Source organism: Magnolia sinica, chromosome 3 (genome assembly GCF_029962835.1).
Source record: "Magnolia sinica isolate HGM2019 chromosome 3, MsV1, whole genome shotgun sequence".
Taxonomy (NCBI): Eukaryota; Viridiplantae; Streptophyta; class Magnoliopsida; order Magnoliales; family Magnoliaceae; genus Magnolia; species Magnolia sinica.
Genome location: NC_080575.1, coordinates 85,878,484 through 85,895,345, shown reverse-complemented (window position 1 = coordinate 85,895,345; position 16,862 = coordinate 85,878,484). Strand labels below are relative to the sequence as shown.

Sequence of the window (16,862 nt, the reverse complement as noted above, 5' to 3'; positions counted from 1 at the left end):
CAACTAGCTGGACGGTCCAACTAGTCGTGTGTGAGCTGAGCCAGTTCGAGTCGATGAGGTCATGTGAAGGCGGTGAAGCTTATCTTGCCTTGAGTCATCGTTCAAGACGAGCCAAGCGGTGCTAGATCGAGTACAGGCTCTCTCTGATCAGGATGGTCTGGAGTATCAAGCCGGAGTACTGGGCTCGGGCTCAAAATGCCGGTATGTTTATAAATCGGGCTGGGCTTGGACTATATGCCTAAAGGCCCGAGTCCGCTGCTCTCTCTGTTCTGTCTGATTCTACCGGGGTTTTCAAAATTTTGGAAAGAGGGAAACCTTTTACGAAACAAGTTTCCCGCTGGAAGGAGGAAAAACACTCAAATCCGTGCGATATCTCTAGGCCCGTTCCTTTCTTTCTCTAATTAAAAAATAAATATATATAAAAATAAAAAAAAACCCAAGTTGCGTCCCCTCAGCGATCTCTCTCTCTCTCTTCACCACGCCATTTTCTTCTTCTTCTTCTTCTTCCTCTATCTCTCTGCTCCATCCGACTAAACGCGCGCATGCTGCCATCCCCACACCGTTGCCACCATTGCAATTGCGGCAGGCCATCGGCCATTGAAGAAGAAAAATCTTTGTTTAACCGGTAATCTCTCTCACAAGAGTTTTAGGCTGGCCCATGACGGGCATGGGCTGGGTTTGGGCTTAGACTGGAAAGTGCGGGCCTGGACAAACCTTAGCCCGGCCCTAACCCGGCAGTTGATACCCTATTCTTATGGATGATTATTGCTTCCCCCCCCTCAATTATCTATTCACACAAAACAATTGGAAGGTTGAGATTGTCCTGGTTGGGATATTTTTAGGAAACTGGTATATTTACGGTGGGAGATATGAGATTAATGGTCTAGATCACAAAAAAAAAACTATGGTGATGAGGATGCTAGCCTCAGGGTCGAGGATCATATATGATCAATCATCTTGTTCATGGATTATGATTATGCTAGTCCTAGTATTAGGAAACTGGAAGCAGCTTTAGCTTCAAACATTCTGTACTGTTGGATCTGAACGGCACACCATGGACTGCCCAACGTCCTACAACCACCTGGATGGCATGATGACAACCATTCATTTAGTTAGCTTAGATACAAGTGTTTGATATAGATTGTTTTGAATGGGCCAACTTACATCTACATCGTGGTTCTGTGTAACACTCTCACACTGCCCAAAGACGGTTGAGACCGGTGGGTCCCACCGCGATATTTATTTTTATATATTAATATACTTGTTGATTTAGTAGACATCAGCTTGCCCTTATAGCTCAGTGGTAGAGCGTCAGTCTTGTAAACTGAAGGTCCGTAGTTCGATCCTGCGTGAGGGCAATATTTATTTGCTTTTCCTTTTCCTGACGTGATTCCCACAAGGATGACGGGTAAACACATATATCAGATTATGAACCTTGACTGCGATGGAAGTGGGTCGGCCCATGGAATCTACCAGACAGTTTTGCTCGTTTGGTGCAGATGAGGGTGATATTGACTCGTTTATAATAAAATGCTGGTTTTGGAGTCCCACTAACTAAATTAGCTTAAGATCTACGGCTGCTTAGAAATTATGGAATTGCTTTATGAAATAAAAGATTTCGGAGATCTTTTGGCTCAGATAACTACTGCAGTTGGCCTATGGCTAAATATTTTAGGTGAAGCCCCATTGATGGCAAAGAAAGGAAGTATGCATCCTTTTCCGCTCGCATTGAATGTAGTATGTGCTTTATAGGATTTTGAGTATTTTGAGAATTTAAAATGTTCTAGAGGTAACTAGATTCGAGGTCCACAACTGAAGTTCAAGTGGACAAATGCTAAAGTAAAAGTAAAAAATAGAAAGTGATGAGAGTGTAGTGGTGATGTGCTATATGTGGGATGTTGGTATGTACCGGTGAAGATGTGAGAATTGAAAGAGAAAAAACAAGTACTCTTATATTGAAAGTGCTGATGGGGCATTATTGGGATAAATGGCGGAATCACATAGACATAAATCTAGGATTGCAATCCAAGAGCACCAAACAAACATAAAGAGAACACAACAATTTAATGTGGAAAACCCTTTTGAGAAAAAATCATTGCACAAAGCAACAAAAATCCACTATGAAAGCATAAATTACAAGGAGAAAGGACTTACCCGATTCAAACAACCTCTAATCTCAACATTTCGACTAGTCGAAGTTGTCCTTCGACTGGTCGAATTTTTCGAAAGTTCCAAAGTAAATTGTTGTTGGATTTTCACCCGAACTATCTCGGGCTAGTTGAATTTTTTCAGATTTAAGATATCTGTTAACAACAATCTCCGCCATGTCTTCAATCTTCAAATATTTAGCTTCTTGACCTTTTCTTTTATCTCTGCCTCGCATCGTAGTTTCATCAATATTTCTCGTGCACACTCCATCCTTTTTTTATGTCACCGCCAAGCCTAAAGAAGTTGTACAGAACTTGAACTTCTCTGTACAAACGAATTTGGTGAGCATGTCTGCCAGATTCACACTGGTGTGAATCTTCTCCAGTGTTACGCCTCCTTCCTCAAGTACCCGTCGGATAAAATGGTAACGAACATCAATGTGTTTACTACATGAGTGATAAACAAAATTTTTAGCCAAATTAATAGCGCTCTCGCTATCACAATTAACCAGCACGGCCTCCTACTAAAGCCCCAACTGATTTATCATGCCTCTTAACCAAATATCTTTCTTATATGCTTCTGTCACTACCATATATTCTGCTTCGGTTGTGGAAAGAGCTAATACGAACTGAAGCTTCGACATTCAACTAATTGCTCCACACTACCTCCGTAATTTAAATCCATATACCATACCAACTTTGTTCCTGTCTTCTCAAAAGTTAAGATGTAGTCTTTTGTACCTTGAATGTGTTGAAATAACCATCTCACGGCCTCCTAATGTTGTTTACCGGGGTATTTGCTCACTACACTGATTGCCTGTGAAATAACTGGTCTAATACAGACCATGACATGCATTGCCAACTACATTTGAATAAGGCTCATGAGACATATCCTGCTTTTCCTCATCTGTTTTGGGATGTTGTCTTGAGGAAAGCTTGAAGTGAGCCGCATAGGGAACGCTCACCAGCTTTACCTTATCCATCACACACTTCATCTGTAAGATCCGTATCCTAGTCCGTACCATTCCGTAGGTTTCCGTGGTCCTTCCGGTCAAATTTTGGCAATCCTCGACCCGTATCCGATGTTTACACGCGATCCTAAACCGAGTCCTGCATACCAAAGTCGGCTCGACCGAAACTTGTACCCTAGCGACTGCACCGTTGCCGCTGTTCCAACGCCGTGACTCGCGTACCGAACCGATACCTGTGCCAGAAGATGTGGGCCCGCGTTCATTCCGAAGAAACGCCGCACATTGCGAATTTCAAAGGAATTTCTACAACATGTCCCATCACTCAATCAATCAATCAAGTTAAGTACACTCCATACCCCAAGTACAAGCAATCCATCCCTCCTTTTTCTCAAGTCAACTCTCTCTCTCTCTCTCTCTCTCTCTCTCTCTCCCTACCCATCCCTCTTTTTCAAATTTCAAACACACCCATACCTCTCCATTTCATTTCCTTACAACCACCACTCCATCCATCCCTTTAATCCATTACTTCCCTCTCTTTCTCTCTCTCATTCCCTCTCTTCACTCCTAAGCAACCCAAAACACCCCACGTCCAAGCCTTCCCAAGCTCTCCCAAATCAACAAGTGTGGCCCACCCTCTCACCTTTCATCCCCACCATCAAAACTCCATCATCCACCATCAAAAGTTGACCATAAGAGCTAAGGAGGCTAAGGGACCAAGAAGAAGGCCGATAGGTGGGTGATCTAACCGTCAAGTTTGTTATTTGAGGGCCCACATATGGTGGGACCCATCTTGATGTATGCTTTGTATTTAGGGAGGGCTCATAGTGGCGGGGTCCCTCCCCTTCTCACCGATCTCTCTCTCTCTCTTTTGTAATAGGCGTGGTCCACTAGATCCACACTGATCGTGGACCCACCATGATGAATGTATTTTATCGACGCTGTCCATCTGTTTTATCTAGGCCAACTAGTGGGCCTGGATGATGAGAAAACACAAATATTAGATTAATTCAAATTAGGTGGGCCACGTCCATGTGGGACCCACCTTGATTTTATATTCAAGCCATTTGTCCAGCGTCCAGGGGGTTTAGTGAACGTGAACTAACAGTGGGATGTCCTAACAAGCAATATCTATATATATATATATATAAGGTTTAGGTGGGCCGCTCATGCAGGCCCCACCTTGATGTATGGGGGGCTAATCCACGCCGTCCATCCCATTCCCCAGCTCATTTTAGGCGTTGAGCCGTAATATGAGGCCAATCTGATTATCTGGCGGGCCATTTTATAGAAAATAGTGGTTATACCGTTAAAATCCACTCTGATATTTCTATACACCGAAACATGCTCAATATTGGGCTTGCTGGATTTGTTATGAGTTGTAGAATACAATGGGTGGAGTGGATCCACCTGATGCGGGCCCCACTTAAGAAAAACCGTGAAATCACATTTAAAAAAAAAAATTTAAGCAACAGCAGGCGCTGCTGCTACAACGTCCAGAGGATGCGCAGCAGCGTCCTGCTGCGCTCCTATGCCACTGGACGGATGGGCAGGGATGGCAGGTCCCAGCCGTGGGCCCCACCGTGATGTGTGTCGTCATCAATGCCATTCATTTGGGTGGGCCCCTTAAGGCAATGGGCCACCCCCAAAATCAGCCGTATACAAACTCAGGTGGCCCACGTCACCAAAAAACAGTGAGGATTTAACGTCTGCCATTGAAACCCATTTGGGTTTTCACAGACGTTTTGGATCATTATGAAATTTATTTTTCCTCTTCATCCAGATCTATGTGACCTTACCAACAGATTGGGTGGAAAATAAACATTATGGTGGGCCCCACGTGGGACCCACTGATGTATGTAGTGTATCCACACCTTTCATCAATGTGGACCACCACCATGAGGTATGAGATTTATCTATGCCGTCCATCCCCATGGGACCCACCATGATGCATGTGTTGCATCCAAACTGTCTAACCATTTTGATAGATAATATTAAGGCTGGAGACTAAAAGAAAAATGAGACAGATCTAGGATCAAGTGGACCACATTATAGAAAACAGTGGGTTTGAATGTCCACCATTAAACCCTTGGGCTACCAAGTTTAGACCATTATGATATTTATTTTTCCTCTAAATCCAAGTCTTTGTGACCTTATAAATAGACTGGATTGGAAATAAACCCTATGATGGGGCCTACTGGGATTTAACCATGAAAATTATTATCACCATGGTTAGATATGGTACGGTCTAGTTGATCTTTTGATATGATTCATTATATATATATATATATATTGATCTCTAAAAATAGATGAGTTGGGTTCGGCCTATTTCAACTCGGCCCATTCAACTAGCCCATTCAACTCGGCCCATTCGACTTGGCCCAGTTGATTCGGCTCATTGTTTTGGCCCATTTGAGTAGGCCTGATGTGATATATGAGGCCCGATGTTGAGGCCTACCTGGATATATATGAGGCCCATGTGATGTGGCCCATTTGATGTATTTGGAGCCCTTAGATCGAGACCCAACGGGATGTACATAAGGCCCATTGCAATGTGTGATTCCACCATGGTTTATGTAATGATGTTCATGGTAGGCCGTGCCTTGGGAGCAATGATGGTTTGATGCCTACATTATAAGGATGATGTTGGTTAAATGTCCGCATTGTCACTCTCCCTAGGGACCATTGATAGGCCCATACTTGTAGTGTGTAGGCCGTCGAGGCCCATCTTTGTTATGAACAGAGTCCATCACCATATAACATGTTTAGTATAGATCCATGATTCAAGCTCATACGCATCATATGTATACTTGATATGAGGAGTGACTGATCATAGCATATATCTTCAGGCAGATTATTATGGGCTCCCTGATAGGCAGAGTTGCCCTTTATAAGCGTGCGGAACGTGCAGGATTGTTGCATGTCTGGTAGAGTGATTCATGCACTTGCATTTTTGTGATTATGATTATTATACGCCCTAGCGACATCAGGGCCATAGCCTCCACAGACACATCGTGGATGACTGGATTAGATACCGAAAATACTGTTTCTAGCATTGGGGCACCATAGATGTCCCTGGGTGAAAATTCTTAAACCTGATGGTACCAGAAGATGACTTCAACGTCGAGACCGAGTGGATACATGAGTGCGCGAGGGCCGTATACCAGTAGGCCGCGTCTCGCACTGTGTCGTGGTTGGTTAGAAGGGGTGTGACCTTACCCGCCTGAGTGAGGGGGCAATTTCTAAGTTGAGTTTGACCAGCTTGAGGAATCGGTCCGCTATCGACGAGCCTGGCCCGATATTGGCGGGCGGATAGTGAGGCCTCTTCTACTCTCCCAGTTGTGCGTTCGAATAGGAGCGGCAAGCTGGCGTAGAGTGTACTAGACCCCGGTGATTATCCATAATGAGAACTGTACTGATATTTGCTTAGCTGTATGAGGGTTTGGATGAGGATTGTCATGCTCGAGTTGCATCTCGCGTTGCATGGTCTTGATATGGCCAATAGCATTCATATCCTACACTGCATAGCCTTGGTACGGTTGATTTACAGTCATGTACTCACCAGCATGATTCCGCATTACTCTGACCTTGCATTTTAAGCACGCTCATATTGGATTGATTTGCATTTATGTACTTACTAGCATGATTCCGCATTACTCTGACCTTGCATTTTGAGCACGCTCATATTGCGCACACACTTACACCACCCTCTAAGTTTTCTATAAGCTTATGCATGTTTGATGTGTGCAGGTGACGCCAGGACGCAGCCATAGCCTTGCCGCAGTTGGAGTGTGCAGTCGAGCTTTTAGAGTTTCTGTTATTATCATAATCTTGTATTTCCCTTCATACGCATTGAACTCAAAGTTTTTGATCATAGTGGATTTTGTGATGGTGTTCTTGTGGTTATTGTTCGTGAGTTATGCTTATGGTTATTCTCATTACGAATCAAATCATATTTGAAATCCTCCTTATAGGATTCCAGGATCGAAACCTGGTGTATGGGTGCCGGGAGCCGAGAATGGGGTACTATGGAGGCTGTCAGTGCCGGATTCAGCGATTGAAAATTTTGTAAGCCCAGTTTCTGAGTTTGGAGAGTTACATGATCAGTACCTACTCAAGGTATTTTACCTAAGCTAACCAAAGCCTACTCCTCTTCCAGTCTCTATGAATATCTATGCCGAGAACCCTCTTTGCAGCCCCCAAATCTTTCATCTCGAATGTCTTTGATAACCGAGTTTTCAGTATGTTGATTTCAGACATATCATAACAGGCAATCAACATATCATCAACATACAATACCAGGATGATGAATTTGCTATTACTCAGTGTCTTCTAATAGATATAGTGATCATATTCACTCTAAGTAAATTTTTGACTAAACATGAAAGAATTGATTTTTTTATACCACTGCCTAGGCAACAGGTTGTACAACGACCTTTTGCAAACCTTATCCACCGTCTCTTTAAACTTTGAACTGCTCTGATTGCTTCATGAAGAACAACTCTTCTAATTTCCCGTGCAGAAGTGTAGTCTCCACATTCATCCGTTCCAGCTCGAGATCGCATTAGGCAACCAACCCCAATGTGAATCTAATAAACACCTGTTATACAATCGGCGTAAATATCTCTGAGAAGTCGATCCCTTCTCTCTGAGTATAACCTTTCTCTACCAGCCTTGCTCTGTATCTATGCTGTATCCTTTTGAAAATCCACTTGCATCCAATTGCTTTCCTGCTCACTGGAAGTTCCACCAGCTCCCATGTGTCGATCTGGTACAACGTGTCCATCAGATCGCCCATAATCACCTTCTACTTCTCAGCATCAGGCTCACTTAAAGCCATTTGAATAGTAGATGGGTCCTCCACATTTGTAACGAGAGCATATGCGATATTTGAGTCGTCTATGTACCTTGCTGGTAACCTACGATTATGCGGTGTGATTCTTCTCACAGGTGACTACTCCACTTGTTCCGTATCTTTATTCGCGCATCTCAACCTTCATGCCCTGCTCGCTCATGCGGCCATGCCCAGCATGCCACACACATGCAGTGGTGGAATCCATTACAATCACTACAGATCTACCTGTTGAAGTGCTCCCGATCAACCTGTAAATGTTATCGAGTCGTTATGCTTTCATGATTTCAAGTGCCCCCTTAAATACTTTAATGGCACCATTAGAGTCGGTGAACTTGTATCATATTGCCTCAAGTGCACTGAGAGATATCAAACTTTTCTTTATATCAGGAACGTGCCTCACCTCAGTCAGGATACGCTCTATCCCATCAAACATCTTGACGCACACTGTACCAATAACCACAACATTACTGGCATTGTCATTGCCCATAAAGACTTGTCCACCATCGCATTTTCTGTAACTGGCGAACCAACTTCGATGAGGAGTCATGTGACATGACGCTCCTGTGTCGAGGATCCACTCATCTCTATGATTGTCGTGCAAGTGTCCGATCATGGACATAGATAGAACATCACCTCCACTTGTCTTTTCATCAGATGTGACAACATTGGCCTCCTTGGAAGAAGCCTCTAAGTTTTCTTTTTTCGCTTCAGGATTTGTACAATCATTCTTCATGTGTCCAGTCATCCCACAGTTCTAGCACTTTAATTTTTCTTTGCCCTTGCCCTTGGATTTGGATCTAGGTCTTAAAGATCCTGAACCTCGATCATTGTTCCTGCCTCTTGTAAACAGTGCACCGGAAAATGTCCCTATGCCACCGTTTATCTTTCTCATGGCCTTCTCTTGAAGGGCAGAGATAACGGTGTCCACACTTGAGGATTTATTTGCTATGCACAATGAGTCCCTGAATAACTCATATGATGTTGGAAGAGAATTCAACAACATGCATGCCTGACTTCATCTTTAACCACTTCCTCCATATCCAGCAACTTGCAAATCAATTTATTAAAGTAACTGATGTGGGCTTCCACATCTGCACCCTCTGCCATCTTAAAGGTGAACAACTGTAGCTTCAAGTGTAAGCAATTTTCAGTAGATTTATTTGCATAAATATCTTCTAAATTAGCTCATAAACCAGCTGCAGTTTTCTACCTCAAAACATTATAGAGAACCTCATCCGTGAGACACAAACGGATCGATGATAAGGCCTTTTTATCAATAGTATTCCAATCTTCATCACTCATAGTCGACTTTCACTCCTCAAGAGCACCATCTTCACCTTGTTTGGTTAAGGAACTGATCCTCTTGATCTTCCATAACTCAAAGTTATTTTTACCTAAGTACTTCTCAATATCATACTTAATGTTTTCCATTATTGCTAATCCTGTAGATTCAAGCTTGCGCCCCAACGATTGCTCTAATACCACTTGTTAGGATAAACGACGGAATCACACAGAGATGAATCTAGAATTGCAATCCAATAGCACCAAGAAAACACGAAGAGAACACAACAATTTAACATAGACAACGCTTTTGGAAAAAAACCACGGCATAAAGCGACACAAATCCACCATGAAAGCATAGATTACAAAGAGAATGGACTTACCTGATTCGAACAACCTCGAGTCTCACTATTTGCTACACCCTTAGAAACCCTAGAACTATTTAGAATCCTTTTGAAATAGTTTAGGAAACCTTTGAATATCTTAGAATGGTTCATGGAGCATCCTAGGAACTCTTATTTATCGATTAGGAACCTCAACTTTCGCACCTACTTGGAATAATCCAGAAATCACCTCAAATATACACAGTCTGCGCACAATCTGCGTAACCTTCGACTAGTCAAACTAGAGCTCGGGCTAGTCGAACGACACTTTGACTAGCCGAACTTATCCTTCGATTGGTTGAATTTCTCAGAAGTTCCAAAGTAAATTGTTGCTAGATTTTCACCCGAACATTCTCGGGCTAGTCATATTTCCTTAAATTTAAGACATTTGTTAACAACAAACATTCCTGATTCTAACTTTAATTCATTAATTGACTAACTCTTTAAAAACTAGCAACCTTTTCCGCATTGGGTGTGGTATCTGCTTTACAGGATTTTGAATTTTTTGGGAATTTTAAAAGTTCTAGAAGTAACTACATATGGCTAAAGATTCTAGGTAAAGTCTTCATTGATGGAAAAGAAAGAAGTTAGGCACCATTTTCCTCTCACATTGAGTGTGTCCTCTACAAGATTTTGGATTTTTTGAAAATTTAAAAAGTTATAAAGGTAACTACAACTGGGGTCCACATTCGAAGTCCAAGTGGACAAATACTGGAGCAAAAGTAAAAAAAATAATAATAATAGAAAGTGATGAAAATGTAATGGTGATATGTTATATGCAGGATGTTGGTATAAACTTGTGAAGATGTGAGAATTTAAAGAGGAAAATCAAGTACTCTTATATAGAAAGAGCTAATCGGGTGCTCGTGATTTTAATTTTACTTCGTTGATAGAGAACTCTTTAAAAACTAGAAGCCTTTCGACATTAAAAAAACCGCTTGGGGAGGAATGTAGTCGTCGTTGTTCATGCATCCAAAGTAACAATAGAAATACGACACATACTTAAAGTATGGGGGTTGAGTGCCATTGATGGTAACAATAAAAACTCAATGGATTTGTTGTCGCCACTTAGATCTTCCTCCTCGAGCACCACCACACATTTGAATAGGATAAGCATCGTGTATTTCTTCGTGCCAAGTCGGGGACCGAGAGCTATCTATATATAGATATTTAATAGCATCCAAACCCTACCCATTACCGGATTTGGAGAGCCCATTTCCCTCCATGCCCCTTTTCGAATGACAACTCCTTCGGAAAGGAGTTGGTATGGTACTCTGTAAGGCTCCTAATGGGTTGTGAACATCCCATTCCATGGGCCTCACCTGAACTCATCATTATGATCCAAACCATCCATTCTGTTTCCCAGTAATCAGTGACATATGTAGACTACAAATTCTAACATTCTCTTACTTGGTCCACTAACGGCACTGAGTTATATATATGCAATAGATTGGTATATCTAGTATATCTTTATAAGCTCGAAACCATACCAGATATTTATAATTGATTAAGAGTAATACTCTGAATTAATCAAGTCTATTAAGACTATTGTTATGGAACCATGACAGTCGTCATTGCATTTATCGTAATGGGACCATGCACGATTATACAAAAAAAACATTCCTAACGACATGGATTCTAAAAGTTAGGGAGTGTGGTATGAAAATCTCAGGTCTAGTATGTCTTTTAATGCAAATTTTCAAGTGGTCCTATCGTCTCAAAACTTTAAAGCATTCTATTCACTTATTAAGCATGCACATAAAATTTTACTTTAAGGAACAAAAAACCATAATGCCATAAAAAATTAAACTGTTTACTGTACTGAATAAAATGTAATAACACATAACTTGAGTATCTGTATCTCCTACTAATTAAATATATCTTTGATGCTAATCAATCACATGTCATTCACTAACTTCTTCAAAAAATTGGTAGGTAAGCCATTAGTTAATGGGTCCGTAATCATCAATTTCATGCCAATATGTTCTACAGACACTAGTCGGTCCTCAATTTTATCCTTCACAATTAGAAACTTTAAATCTATATCCTTCGACTTAAATGAACTTTTGTTATTATTGGGGAATAATACCATTATAGTGTTATCACAATAGATTCTTAAAGGCTTTGGAACTAAATCCATAAACTGAAGCTCGGAGATAAAGTTCTGTAACCAGATTTCATGACATGTGGCTTTCTAATAGGTGACAAATTTTTCTTCCATGATGGACGAAATTGTAAGTATCTATTTTACACTCTTCTATGAAACAGCTCCACGGGTCATCATGAAAACATATCCTGTTGTGGACCTTCTACTGCCATGACATCTAGTAAGATCAGAATTCGTATACCCAATTAGCTCTAACCGATCAGTCCATTTGTATGTGAGAATGAAATCATTTGTCCTTTGTAAGTATCACAACACTTTCTTTACAGTTCTTCAATGATCCATTCCTGAATTTGACATGTATCTCCCAAGTATTCTAACTATAAATGTTATGTTAGGTTGAGTGCAAACCTGGACAGACATAATGCTTCCCACCATAGATGTATATGGGAGATCTTACATTCTCTTCTTTTCGAGATCATTCTTGAGATACTGTACGCGATTAAGCTTGTCCCCTTGATGATAAGAGCCTCTCCTGGTGCACAACTCTGCATATCGTATCTATTAAGAATCCTCTCAACGCAGGTTTTTTGAGATAATCATAAAATATATCTTTCTCTATCACGGTATATTTCTATACTTGTGATAAATGATACAATGCTAAGACCCTTTATTTTGAATTTCTGTAATAGAAATCTATTGACATCATGCATTATTCGTTTATCGTTGCATGTTAGCAAAATATCATTAACACATAATACTAAGAACACGTACATTCTCCTACTGATCTTTATGTATATACACTGATTAACAGTGTTTTTCTACCATATGAAGAAATCACCTCATGAAATTTCTAAGTACCACTAATGTGATACTTGCTTTAAACTGTAAATAAACTTCTTTAGCTTACAAACCAAATGTTCAGATTCTTGGACCTGAATACCTTCTGGTTGTAACAAATGCAAGTTCTCCTTTAGTTCCCTAATGAGAAACGCAGTCTTTATGTCCATCTATTGTAACTCGAGATTGTATTGAGCCACCAATGCCATAATAATCCTAAATGAGTCATTTTTAGAGAATTGTGAAAAAATTTCTTTAAAATCAATATCTTTCTTTTGATCAAACCCCTTAGCAACTAATAGAACTTTATATCTTTTAATATTATTTTTCATGTCTTTCCAATTTTATAAACCCATTTATAACCAATTAATACTGCCCCTTTGAAAATTCACTTGTGGTGTAATGGGATTACCACGGCTGCGCATGCGAAAGCCTAGTAGAGCTAAAGAATGAAGGCTATGTCCTTGGGGGGGGGGGTGATTATAACTAATTAAAATTTTCATATTTTAAACCACAATTGTGTACTTAAGTAAATATACAAGTTAAACTAAAAAAATCAATTAACTCTAGGGCTTCAAAGCCAATAGAGGGTCTAATCACATAGACTATAAATTATATGCCAATTAAGCAACTAGTCTATAAGCATGATAATGTATATGTGTGTGTGGGATATGATAACTATTAACTCCTACCATTCATCTAATCTTACATACAATAATTAAACATTCAATCACATAAGCATATTGAAATAAGTGTTCAAATAACAATTCTAAACATAAGCATGTATAGTGGTTCAGTTTCTCTACTCCACTCCCGGTGGATGCACTCAACTCATGAGTGTACCAAATTTCACTATCGGATATTTTAAATCAGGTTAACCTCTAACCTTTACAATCCTACATAAGGACTGACTCCTTCAAGAGACTTTCCATGGTTTTGTATAGGCTCGCCACAAACCTCGGTCCTACACAAGGACCTACTTACATACATTTCGGTTAGAGGCTCCTGCAAGAGACTTTAGTTGGTTTTCCTTATGCTAACTAAAAACCTCAGTCCTAGTCCAAGGACCTACATTTACTCTCGTTAGAGGTTCCGATGGAGACTAACCCAAAAGCATGCATGTCTGGTGGCCTACACAAGGACTTGATTTAGGCTATACACAAGAGATAAGGTCCTACACAAGAACCTGAATTTAGGCCCTTCAAAAAAACCTAGGTTTAGGCCTTACACAAGATCTAAGGTCCTGCATAAGAACCCAGTCGAGTTTGAGTCACGAACTATTACCCTGAATCCTACACAAAGAAATAGAGTATATGGACTCTTACACTTGACAACTTACTTGTTGGATAAAACCCATTTTGAAGTGCTTTCTTAGATAACTTGATTAATGCTCTTCCGTGCTTCGATCAAATCCCCTTTGCCCCCCGATCGTGATGTCAATGCTTTATCAAGGCTTCAGCTCCAAGATTAAACACCTTGTATGTAGTGTTTCTTTAAAGTGACCAAGGTGATGGGAGGTTGGTTGAATCTCCTACAACTAATAGGAAGTTATAATTCCTAGGGGATTTACCTAGATGAGTCTTCTAAAGGATTTAGATAAGGGTCTGCCTATAGGGGTTGAGTTTAAACTCTAAAAAATGGAGGAGTTCAATCACATCTTCAAGGCAGAGGTTAGAATCCTCATTAGAGTGTTAATCTCAAGGAAATGACTTAAAAATCATTAGTTTGAAGGCTTGAGATGAGGAATATGATTATGGAATCACCTAAGCTTCCATTGCATAAAAAATCCATCCAAATGCCCAAGAACTGAATGTCATTTATAAGAAGTTTGAGTTATAATGGTCAGAAAATGTGTAGATAATGGCTTTATCGATGCCATCAATTGGTCTTCGATGACATTGAGGTGAACCTTCAATGCCATCGAAGGGTAACTCAATGCCATTGAGAAAATAAAATAATATAATTTGTTTTTACTGAACATATTTGAGTTACCTATCAATGCCATCGAATGGTCTTCGATGCTATTAAAATAAACTTTTAATGCCATCAAAGGAGATATAACACCTGGTCCATTCGGTACTATTTTCCATGCTTATGATGATTGAAGTCCTTAGCTAGACATGGATTGATCATTCATAGTACACACCTAACTGACCGAAATTCCAAGACCTTGAAACCTATCTCATATCGACCGCCCTATCGCCGCGATCGTGGAGGTACCACCCGTGCGTCGGTATGATACTCCGTTAGTGAGATACGCCGTGAAGAATAATAAGTGTATCATGTGCGCATGACACCATGTATTTCATTTCACACATGTGCACAACACATGTCAAGCACACATATACATGCCACACATGGGTGAGAGAATCTCTACCCATGTGTGTGATGTCACATACCCATACCTCTTCTCTCTCATGTGCATAAAAGTTAACCTTTCTCCATGCCATACATTATGCATGACATCACCACACCATGCCATCCCATGCTCCTTTAATCCACCATTAATTGCAAAGCATGAATTAAGTACCATAATCCTATCCTAAGCTAATATTAATCACATTAGCTTAACTTAACCAAAATTTTATCAATTTCTTTATAAATACCCCTCCATCCCTTAGCATTTCACCATTTTTCCATAAGAAAGAGAGAGAGAGAGAGAGAGGAGTGATCTTGGTGGGCCATCAACTCCACCAATCCCATATCTTTCATCCATCTCAACCATCAATTCCATCCCTTCCATACATCTCAACCATCCATCTAATTCATCAAGGTGAGTACACCCACCCTACTCATTCTTATTTTATTTTTGTTGTGTTTATGTATGGTGGAGATGATGTTAATGATGATGTGATTAATGGTGTGGATGGTGAAGATAGTATGATTGATGGTGAAGATAATTGCAATAATGATGATGATGCTATTAATGGTGTGGATGCATAGGAGAAAACATATAAAAATCAATTTATTATAGAGTTCATGTGGGACCCACTGATAGTAGGACCCACCAAAATGTTTGTATGGCATCCAAGTCATCCAACCAATGGCCCATTGGGCTGGCTAAACTCACACACACCTACACGTATGAAAAAAAAAAGAAGAAGAGAGAGAGAGACGCTGCTTGCTGGTAGCAGCGTCCCATTAATTTGATTTAAAGGGGTAGGGGCTGTGGGTCCCCAACGGGCCCCATCCATGATGTATATATTAAATCCACGCCGTCCATTTAATTTTTCAGATCATTTTAGGCGTTGAGCCAAAAAATGAAGCCAATATATTTCTCTGGTAGGCCACACCATCAAAACTCATGTGAAAACATGCTAAAACATATAAAAGTACTTTCTGGGGGGCCCACCTGAAATTTTGATGTATTTGAAACTTGGAATGACCCCTTAACTTAGTGGGACACACGTAATAGACGGACTAGATCGTCCTGTTATGGGCCATAAATATGAAAATCAACAAAAAGAAAAAAAAAAGTTGCAAACAGCAATGACGCTGTTGCTGCAGCAAGCAGCGTCTCAGTTGACGCTGGAAAGAAGTGAGCCCCACCACAGGCCCTACCTTGATGTATGTCAAACATCAGCACCGTGAATTTGATGGGTCCCCTCTTAAAAAGGGGTCACGCCAAAAATCAACCGTACAAAGAACTTAGGTAGCCCACACCGTCTAAAATAATGTGCAGACATGGCTAAAACATGTAAAAGCACTTGCTGGGCCCCACCTGAAATTTGAATGCATCTGAAACTTGGACTGTCCCCTCCATCAAGTGGGACACACACAACAGATGGACTGGATCGTCCTGTTGTGGGCCCCATATTAAAAAAAAAAAAAAAACACTCAACAGCGGTGACGCTGTTGCTGCCAGTGTCTCCACTTACGCTGGAAGGAGGTGGGCCCCACCATAGGCCCCACCTTGATGTATGTCGAACATCAGCACCCTGCATTTGATGGGTCCCATTTAAAAATGGGTCACCCCCAAATTTCAGCCGTACACAGAACTCAGGCGGCCCACACCATAAAAAATATATATATATATATATTAATAATAAATAATAATTACAAAAAAAAAAGAGATTTGGATCAATCTGATCATGAGGTATGTGTTATATCCAAACCGTCCATCCATTTGGCAAGTTTGTCTTAAGGCTTGAGAAGAAAAAAATAAGATAGATCTAACTATCAAGTGGGCCACACTACAAAAGTGGCAGGGATTGAACGTAAACCATTGGAACCCTTTTTGGGTCAGAAATTTTGGAGCAGTATGAAATTTGTTTTTCCCCTTAA

At 40.6% G+C, this 16,862-nt stretch overlaps 1 non-coding gene across 1 annotated transcript; it reads left to right on the top strand.

Moving 5' to 3' along the window:
• Positions 1-1,286: 1,286 nt before the first annotated feature.
• TRNAT-UGU (transfer RNA threonine (anticodon UGU)) lies at positions 1,287-1,358 on the top strand. The gene has a single exon. It is a non-coding gene; the product is annotated as a tRNA-Thr (tRNA).
• The last annotated feature ends 15,504 nt before the right edge of the window (positions 1,359-16,862 follow it).